We start from the raw sequence: 10,146 nt of genomic DNA, 5'->3' as shown, positions 1-10,146 counted from the left end.
TTTTTCAAGACAGGATTTCTTTGTATAGCCCGGGCTGTCCTGGAACTCACTCTGTAGACCAGGCCAGCCTTGAACTCAGAAACTGCCTGCCTCTGCCTCCCAAATGCTGGGATTAAAGGCATACTACACCACTCCTCGGCTTTTTTTGTTTGTTTGCTTGCTTGTTTTTTTTATGAGTTTGCAAATAGGACTTTATAGTTTGTGACTTCTGCATACTGTAATTTTAAATAAATTTATTGTGTAATGTTGTCATCCACATGTTAATATCAAGAGTTACTTAACATAAATACCATTTGACATATTTTTCTTTAGAATATTTTATTCTAAAAACATCAAAAAAGACTTTAATTAAACGATGTTAAACTTGAAAGTCTTTAAATTGAGGCTTCCATGTCCTGTCATCTGTCCATTTCAGGTGGACAAGAATTATAATGTTACATGGCAAAGTCTAGTAGTGTCTTCCCGCTCCCAAGTTCACCAATTACCTGCAAAAAGCCATGAGCTAACACTTGAGAAATAATGATCTTTTGAAATAGATGATGTACTTATTTGAATAACAATGCAAATTTAGCTATTTGTAAAGATCTACACTTCTTTGATTTCTCTGACAGTAGAAGATGAATTGAAGGCTATGTAACATTTTCTTGCTAGGATTTATCCATTTGAATTATGCATTATTCCTGTATTGTTCGGATAGTACTTACCTGATTCTCAGTCTTTTATTTTAGTTGCTAAAAATAGATATTAAGGAAAGACTTTTAGTCTAACAGATGATAGTGAAATAAAAAGCAAATCCAATAATAAATCGTGAATGTCAAATTTTAAAGATGTTGTTGGCAAGAGAGATATGAGGAAGCTCCATATCTAAATTATTAAAATATTTAAAGACCAGGCCACATCTGTAGTTATTTTCTTGATCAGATGAAACCTATAATGTTTTGCATAAATTATAAAGTCTATTAGGGGAAAATAATTCTTAGTGCTGTGAAAGACTTTGCTCAAATGTTATAAGGTATCCATAGCTGCTAAGAAACCAAGTCGTAATAGAAATGAAATGGTGAACATTTAAATTTAAACTAATTTTAAAAACTTGATGATAGAATGGCAGGGAGAGAATCAAGACAACCTGTAGTTTTCTTTTTGACTAGAGTTAACCCCTTTGATTCATGTCATTGAATAGAGAACACACTTTCCAATTCCCTCTCATATTTTGTCCTGATGGGACAATACCCAAGGATGTCAAGCATAAAATAGAGTACTTTACTTTTGATTAACAATTCCAACCCTCATATTTATATTTTTTCCAAAACTACTTAGAAAATACATTCAGTTACTTACAAGGAGGACTGTGCATCTATACCTTAAGATCGCTTAATATATATGTCATTTTATTTTGGAAAACCATTGTAATATGTAAAGAACATTTGATTTTAAGTTAACTTAATAATACAGAATACCTGTGTTTTCATTGTTTGCATCATTTGAAAAATAGCTGCCTTATCACTAGAATAAATCTGAAGTAATTTCTTTTTTTTTTCTTTTTTAAGCAAGATGTATGATATTTGCTAGAAGCAAAAGTATTAATGGCCCATCCAAGGTCATAAGTAGTATAGTTGATCAGGGGGACCAGAAGAACAAAGATTATTATATTCTTGATATCTCCTTCTTCTTTCCTGGAAGTTATTTCTGTCCATAACTAAACTTTCCCTTCTAATCCCTGACTGATAAGCATAGAAGCAAAAAGTTTCTCTCAGTACCATACAAAGAAACCTTTGTCTCATAAAAGGGAAAGAGTCCAATCCTTTCTGAGTCTCAAAGATAAATAACCTTGACTAAAGAGTCTAACCAGGCTTGGGAAAAAGAATTTTGTGGATGCCCTAGATCTAATCTAAGTCTTTTTGATGACTGAGTTCCTTTACTTTTTTGTTTCTTTGTTTGTTTCTTTGTTTGTTTTATGTCCCATAACTATGGCTGAAGTTCTTTTTTTTTTAACAATTACTATATTCTTTTTTTTAATATTTTTATTACATATTTTCCTCAACTACATTTCCAATGCTATCCCAAGAGTCCCCCATACCCTTCCCCCCACTTCCCTACCCACCCATTCCCATTTTTTTGGCCCTGGCGTTCCCCTGTACTGGGGCATATAAAGTTTGTTTGTCCAATGGGCCTCTTTCCAGTGATGGCCGACTAGGCCATCTTTTGATACATATGCAGCTAGAGACAGGAGCTCCGGGGTACTGGTTAGTTCATATTGTTGTTGCCTTTTCCCACCCACAGGGGAATGACAATGGGAATGGCTTACTGTGTGTGGGCAGGATGAGGGGAGCCCAGAAATCTCTATTTAGGTGTTTGCTGTCCTCTTAGCCACTGTAGATGAACACCTGTAGAATAACAAACATGAGGATGCAAAAAAATAAGTATGTTTTCATCTATGCAAACACTTTATAGGTGCACACTTGGCTAATCCATTAATGCAAGCAAACCAAGTAGTCTCTGGATCTGTAGATATACTCAACTGCCATTCCTGAAATTAACCTGCTGTGTAATCCAAATAAGGGGAACTATCTATTGAGTTTCTTGGTGACATTAAGCAGGCACCCTTCTTTTGGAGGTCTTCAAGAGACCGAGCAACTGTAAGTATAGGGTCCATAGTCTGTTTATAGCTGTTAGATTTGGAAGAGGAGTTTATTGTCTAATTAGTTCCAATCCCAACCTAATATGAGCATTTGGGGTCCAGTCATATCTGACTTATGTGCAGTTGGGACTGGTTAAATAACTGAGATAGTCTTTCTAGCATCCTGAATATTGAAGCCCTTCAGTGAGGCTTCTGCAGCCTCCTGGAAGTTTAACCTCATAGTTACAAAAGGAATTTCTGGGGAAATTGCAATGTGGGGGCTTGTCACCTTGGAGTCTTATATTCCTGGGATACTATGATGGGTCCATTTGGACAATGCACAAGATGACTTTAGGCTCAGGTTTCTTCTGAATTGTGAATTTGCTATCTGAGTATCCCCAAGTTCTTCCAGCTTTGCTATAATGACCTGCAGCTTCCTGGTAGGCTTCCATAACCTTTATGTTAGTGGTTCTCAGGCGGTGGGTCACAAGCTTTTAAGGGTAAAAATACTCTTTCAGGGGGGTAAGGTAAAGCCATCAGAAAACACAGATATTTACAATATAATCCAGAATAGTAGCAAAATTACAGTAATGAATAAGCAACAAAATAATTTTGTGTTTTGAGGTCACTACCACATGAGGAACTGAGCAAAGAAACACTGCTTCATAGATGTAGGAATGCATTGCTCATGACCACAGGTGATGGTTCCATTTCTAGGACTTTTCAGGGATTAGTATTTTCCCAGGAGGACTTAGCTTATCACTGAACACAATGGAACTTACCTAGCATCTGGCAGTTCAGGAAGTTGTCAGCAAGGCAGGCAAAATACTGAATAGATCCATTAGATTGGAGCCCCTCTTCTTTATTGGTGAAAACACAGCCCAGGGGGCAGTCTCCTCCCCAGAAGCAAGTGAACCCTCCTCTAGTAGCTTCTGGATTCAACATTTAAATAAATCTACATGGAAGGTGGGTAGGGTATGCACTCCTCAATCGGGTCTTTCTTAATTCTCATACCCAAGGTCCTGGCCTAAGGATGGTGGGGCCTCTCTTGCAAGAAGAAAAAAAGACAAAGTAGGTCAATTGTAATTATAGGGTCCATGTCAGACATATCTTTAGGAAGTCAAAAGACATAGTGATGAGTCATCTGTCACTATCTCCTGTATCATCCTTCAGCTGGCCATGGTGGATACACTGGATAACACTAATGATGTCTTCTGTAGGAGTGGTGAGGACCACTCCATATTGTTTACAGGCTCTGGGTTGCCAGGCTAGAACTTGTAGGTATATTCACACATGGATGAGGGAGCAGTCTCTCAAACTATGTGATGAATAGTCTTCTGAGTGTGGTGCTGGGTCTAAAAGTACTTGAGGAGGAAATGGTTAATAAATTTTTTCCCTTGTGAACTTCTCAATATGCTGTACACCTGTCCCTTAAGATAGTCATAGGTAAGAGGTTGGCCCAATTATCATTAGTCTCAGAGAAATTTAGTTAGTTTCCTTTGTCAGACCTAGGGCAACTTTGAACTGGAAAACCAGGGTCACAGTTGGACCCTATGGAGCCGAGCAACCCAAATCTAGGAATTAACTCTTGGGGGATATTTCTTGGTGGCTATTGAGACAGTCTCAATCGGTTGGTGTAGGTTTGGACTAATTCAGAGTAGGTTTCCATGAAAACATCCAAAAACTTATATACAAGAACTGTGTATTTGACTCTGTAAATCCACATCCCAGTGGAATCTAGGGATGATTCTTTTCTTCCTTCTTTGGGGTTTGTCTGTTTACAAATGGCACATCTGCACATGGAGAGATTGATGAGATTGTGTGGGTGAGAATTATAGTATCTGGTCCTGAATAACTCCACAGTTTTAGTTTTTGTCAAAAGGGCAGCCTGATGGAGTTTGACAATGATCTGTCTTTCAGTATCAGCATGGAATATTGGTCTCTCATCTGGCAAAAACCACCACCCATTTATTTCATTCGGCATCTTTTTTACTCACTCCCCCCATGCTTTGTATATAGGTTGGGCACTTGAACAATTCAGCTTTATGCAGGATAAGCAAGATCTTGAGAGCCCCCATTGGTTCTAGGGCTATGCCTCTACATGGCCAACTCTGCTAACCTGTTCTCTTGTGCCTCTGGGATTCTCCTTTCCATGTGCTTTGCAATGACAATGGATACTTCTCTTGGCAGTCATAAGGCCTCTGGTAGGACCAGTGTTTCTTCATTGCTTTTGATTTCCTTTCCTGCAGAGGGAATGAGTCCTCTGTCAATATAGAGGGCATCATGAACATGGGCCATAGCAAATGCATACAGACTGTCTGTTGTAAAAGTTGCTTTTATCTCTAGTTGCAATTGTTCTTGGAGGGTTACTCCTGAATTTGAATATGCTCATGCTTTTTAGTTCTTTCTGAACTCTAGATGGCTGGTACAACTCAGCTATTGCCGTTCAAACTCCTCTCCAAGCTAGCTGATTCAATCTGGAAATCTCTCAGCTTCTGACTGAAGTGTTTTGCTTGGACTTAAACTAACTTTGGCAGTTGTTATAATCTTCCGGTTCTGTCTTATTCTCTGGCTTAAACTGACTCTGGTCACCTGCACGGGTCAGGAATGAACTCAACTCCACTACACAGCACTTACTGCACTGACTACCTACTGACATTCCCTGCACTGCTCTAAAATAACCTGTGATATTCCCATGAGAGTTGGGCATATACCATTGCTGGCTCCTGTCAAATCTTTCTCTAATTCAATACTTTGTCTAGCTCTCAATTAGACATCACTTTCTTTTTTTTTAATTAGGTATTTTCTTCATTTACATTTCCAATGCTATCCCAAAAGTCCCCAGTCACTCCCTCCCCCACTCCTCTATCCACTCACTCCCACTTCTTGGCCCTGGCATTCCCCTGTACTGAGGCATATAAAGTCTGCAAGACCAATGGGCCTCTCTTTCCAATGATGGCTGACTAGGCCATCTTCTGCTACATATGCAGCTAGAGACACGAGCTCTGGGGGTACTGGTTAGTTCATATTGTTGTTCCACCTATAGGGTTGCAGATCCCCCCAGCTCTGTGGATACTTTCTCTAGCTCCTCCATTGGTGGCCCTGTGATCCATCCAATAGCTGACTGTGAGCATCCACTTCTGTGTTTGCTAGGCCCCAGCATAGCCTCACAAGAGACAGAAAGGACCTAGGCATCACTTTCAGATATGGTTGTTACCTTCTACAAAATAATTTTATCTTAGAGGTATGTTCTATGAGCATGTGTATATTCTAGATAAGGGAGTATAGAATGTCTGCATTCCAACCAGATCATGCACACATAGGTCTTTGGATATGATCAGAGCAGCTATATTGCTGGATTAAAATTCTTAGGCAGTTCATGGACATAGTGATAGTTTTTCCCTTCCCTGCAGTGGAATCTTTGGGATAATGCCAAAAGTTCAGCCCTTTGTCCCGAAGCCCTTTGCTGATGGACTGGGCTAGTACTGTCTAGTCCAAGGTGACAAATGTGGCACTGTCATGTCTGATTCTATCTTAAACAAATCGTATCCCATCAGTGTCTGGTACCTCCCTTACTTCTCGTAGCAGGACATCTGTTAAGTCATGTCTGACATATTGGATTTTATCAGTCACTTTCAGACCATCATAGAGAGATTCTATCACATTATCTTCTAGTACCAGGCTGGTAGTTTAATGGCTAAAGTTTATAGAATAAGATACTGGGATGACCCAGAAAAAGTGCCAGATTATTCATTATTTGGGTGTTAGATATCTACCTCTCTTATGTAGCCCTCAGGAGGCCTCTATTGAGTACAGGGTTTTCAGGAACAACCACCCTGACACAAAGTCTGTTTATTAAGCTTCTATCAAGCATGGCTAGTGGCAATACAAACAAGCCTGCCAACTGGTAGAAACAGGATCAAGGTTTTTTTTAAAGATAGGCCACTGGCCTCTGCCAGCTTCCCAATGCCTGGACAAGGGCTCCCTTTGCAATCTGTTATCTAAGATCCAAGTGTCTCTGGCTTCAAGTGACGAAGCACTCAGCACCGTGAGCGAGCACTCCAGGAGCTGAAGAGCAGGGTCAGTTTCCTTTGGTGCAGCTGAGAGGTGGAGATTTTGGGTTTCGACCAGCAATGTGGCTGACTAGAAAAGATTCATCTCCCCAACAAAAAGGCACAAATCTTAAGCCAGATGACATATCACTTAGAATTCCACTGGTCAATACAGACAAACTGGTTATGGTTGCTGAGATATATCAGCCACCAGGTTTCAGGTGCTCTGAACCAAAACTGGTCACTGATCTCCAAAAGAGGGCCAATGGATTTCACAGAGGGTACAGACATTTTCATGGATAGGATAATTCTTCTTATTTGTGAAAACATCCTTGGGCTGTGGGAATCCATTCCACCATTGCTGCCTGGAAACCTCCACTGGTGTCACCAGAGCAACAGCAGCCTCCACAGCCACAGTGGCTTCTAGAAGGGGTGGGAGACAGGTGAAAGATGCAGGAAGTCCTGTGCTATTTCCTGTCCTGTGTACAGTGACTGACACATTCCTAGGGTGGCCCCTTCCATTTTAAAACTTTTTCCAACCAATAGACACAAAGTGACACATAGTAAATACAGTCCTATAGATTTAAACTAGGTGGTTGGTGACATCTCAGTTAGACCCAAGACTCCATCATTTGTTTTTTTCCCCACTAGATGTCCTATGTGGAAAGTACCATACACAGACTCACTTCCCAATGATACAAACCTAGGTGACTCTCTAGTTTCCTGTTTTTGGTGGAGCCATTAGGAGTTGGCAGGGCCAGAGGCAAGAGAAGTTCCTGAGGCCATGCTGCATCTCAGGCTATACATTCCCTAAAATTTCCTTAAAAATTCCTGGAGATCTGCCCCCCTTACTATTTCTGGAAATCTCACCATGGCCTCCAAAATGTTGCAAGATGACTTATTCAGAGAACATATATCCACTTAAAGCCAATAGAAAAATCTTTTTCTGCTGGTTGGTGAGCTACTAGGTAAACTTGTGAAAATCATGTAGCCTCCCCATTCTTTGCCTTTTATTCACAAAACTACATCCCATTTGAGATACTTCAATTAGCAAGAACAGGTAAAGAAGGCAAAATTACAAAAGCTAAAGAGCAAAGTTAGCACACTCAAGGACTTTCCCAGATACTGAGACTATGGATTGGGTCTTTGATGGATACAATTTTTGCTACCATTTTAGCAAGAACCTACTTAAGTTCTAAAACCATGCCTCTAAACAGCATTCATTGTGCTAAGATCTCCTGAACTACTAAAGTCAGCATGTCTGTTACAAAATCTATTAACAAATGACTCCATGTTACATAAAATGCATTATACATATGATTCCTGTAAATAGTTAAGATGATAATATAGATCACTGTGGATATATTTTGTTATGATGTAGGATTTTACATTGTTACCCATAAGCCTTTATAACAGGATGCAAAAGTTAGACTTGATTACATAAAATTTTAAGACTTACCTGTGGTTAAGAAGACCACAAACGGAAGACCAGTAAAGGAAAATTACTTTAAAAGTATAATACTATTTATAAAGTGAGCATTCTAAACAGATAATCTGAATGTTAAAGGCTTAGGCAGTTTTGACTGCAACCAAGACTAATGACTTAAAGGCTTCACTTTTGAGCTCACCAAAATCAAAGCTGAGCACATGCTGACCTGACACCTTATAGCTTGTCTGAATGAAAAACTAGATAATCTCCACTGAAAAGTATGCCATAAAATAGAACAAATCACTGACTAATATATGACATGAAAATGTCTGTCAAGTGATATAAGAAGCATGAAAAAAAATAAAGGATAACAGGTCTCCAAGGGAAAGAGAACAGAATATATAAAAACCTTGAGGAAATGAATAACATTCTTGAAAGGTTTCAAAGAATGAATGTAAGATAACTCAAGGATTAAAGAGAATATAGCAAGGCCATAGAATAAAGTGAAGAAAAAACAAAACAAAACAAAAAAAGCAAGTCATTATAAAAAGGAAAGATCAGGAAAGAAATCATTTAAAAAAAAAAAAAAGATGAGACATCTTGTAGCTCCAAAGTTCTAATGGTGAAATGCAGAATACAGATTCTGAACTTTGATGTCAGTGTGAACCTAAAGAAAACATGTCATCATTTTCATTATTTTTGAGGTGAATTAGGATTGGTATATATGTATATATATATATATATATATATATATATATATATACACACACACATGTATATATGTATATATATATTCAAATCTGTATAAAATGCTAAAGATAGCTGATTAGCAAATTAAGGTTTTGTGCTCTTTGTTTTAAAAGTTGAGGTTTAGGACGGGTGTGGTGGTGCACGCCTTTAATCACAGCACTTGGGAGGCAAAGCCAGGCAGATTTCTGAGTTTGAGACCAGCCTGGTCTACAGAGTGAGTTCTAGGACAGCCAAGGGCTACACAGAGAAACCCTGTCTGGAGAAAAAAAAATTGAGGTTTTTGCACCCTCATGTGAAGGATCTTTCAGGCCCTTCAGGGCATGGTCTCCACAATGCAGGTTTGGTGTCTACTTTTAATTATCATTGCTCCTACCTGAAAATACAAGTTTAGTGGAAACCATTCATGACAGGATGTTAGACTAGAATCACAAGATCCTTCAGTTTTGATGATACCGTTTTCTCTTTGCTTTCAACCTGTAAGGTCCTATGCCAGGGTGCATTAGAAGAAGGTACAGAAAAGGATGACCTTTGTCGGCACAATTCGGCTTTTATAGTCCATTTCTTCCTTTCCCAAGTTTTTGGGCTCTATAGATTGTTTGAAGTTTTACACACAGGTTGTTATTTTTGTTTGGATATGATTCTTTGACAGGACACGGCTTCCATTAAATATCACACTCCTAAATCTATTTGTCAGATACGTGTCTCTACAGCCACTCTTTGAGATTTTGAAAGCATTAGTGCCAGCCATAACCTATTTGTTGCTTTGCTCCTTCCGAATCCTGCCTCTAAAGTATAAGAAACTACATGAGGAGCTTTGCAAGAAGACAGTTGGAGAGGAAGCTGGAATGCTTATTTGATCTTTGCCATAGATCAGAGCCTTAATGTATTTCAAAGTTTCATTGAGTTTTGTTCCTTGTCATGTGACTTCAATAAATTGAAATTTTCAAACATTTGCTTCTCCAAACATCCAAATTTTTTTTTATCTTTTTGTCTTATTGTCTTATACTAGTTTAATTCTTTCTAATAAAATCTTATTAGCAGAAGAATGTAAAGATTCTTGATAATATTTTTTAATCATTGTTTGGAAAACTAGAAATCCAATGAGCATTTCATTCTCAATGTTGTTTATTCCTCTTCCACCTCCTGTGGACATTTCACAGGAGTGTAAACCTGTCACTACAGTATATTACTCTCTTTCATCAAACACCGAGTGTTTTCTCCAAAATCATCCTGTTCTCTCTGCCTTGGTTTCCTCTGATGAAATTATTTGTTATGACTATCTGGACTTTCAGCTCCAG

General features: G+C 38.7%; 1 protein-coding gene across 4 annotated transcripts in view; it reads left to right on the top strand.

The window, feature by feature from the left end:
- Cadm2 (cell adhesion molecule 2) overlaps window positions 1-10,146 on the top strand; it is a 932,542-nt gene that overhangs the window by 912,782 nt on the left and 9,614 nt on the right. The window lies entirely within an intron of this gene.

This window comes from Mus caroli, chromosome 16 (genome assembly GCF_900094665.2).
Source record: "Mus caroli chromosome 16, CAROLI_EIJ_v1.1, whole genome shotgun sequence".
In the NCBI taxonomy this organism is placed as follows: Eukaryota; Metazoa; Chordata; class Mammalia; order Rodentia; family Muridae; genus Mus; species Mus caroli.
Note: the sequence above shows the minus strand (reverse complement) of the source record. Positions and strands in the feature narration are given on the sequence as shown.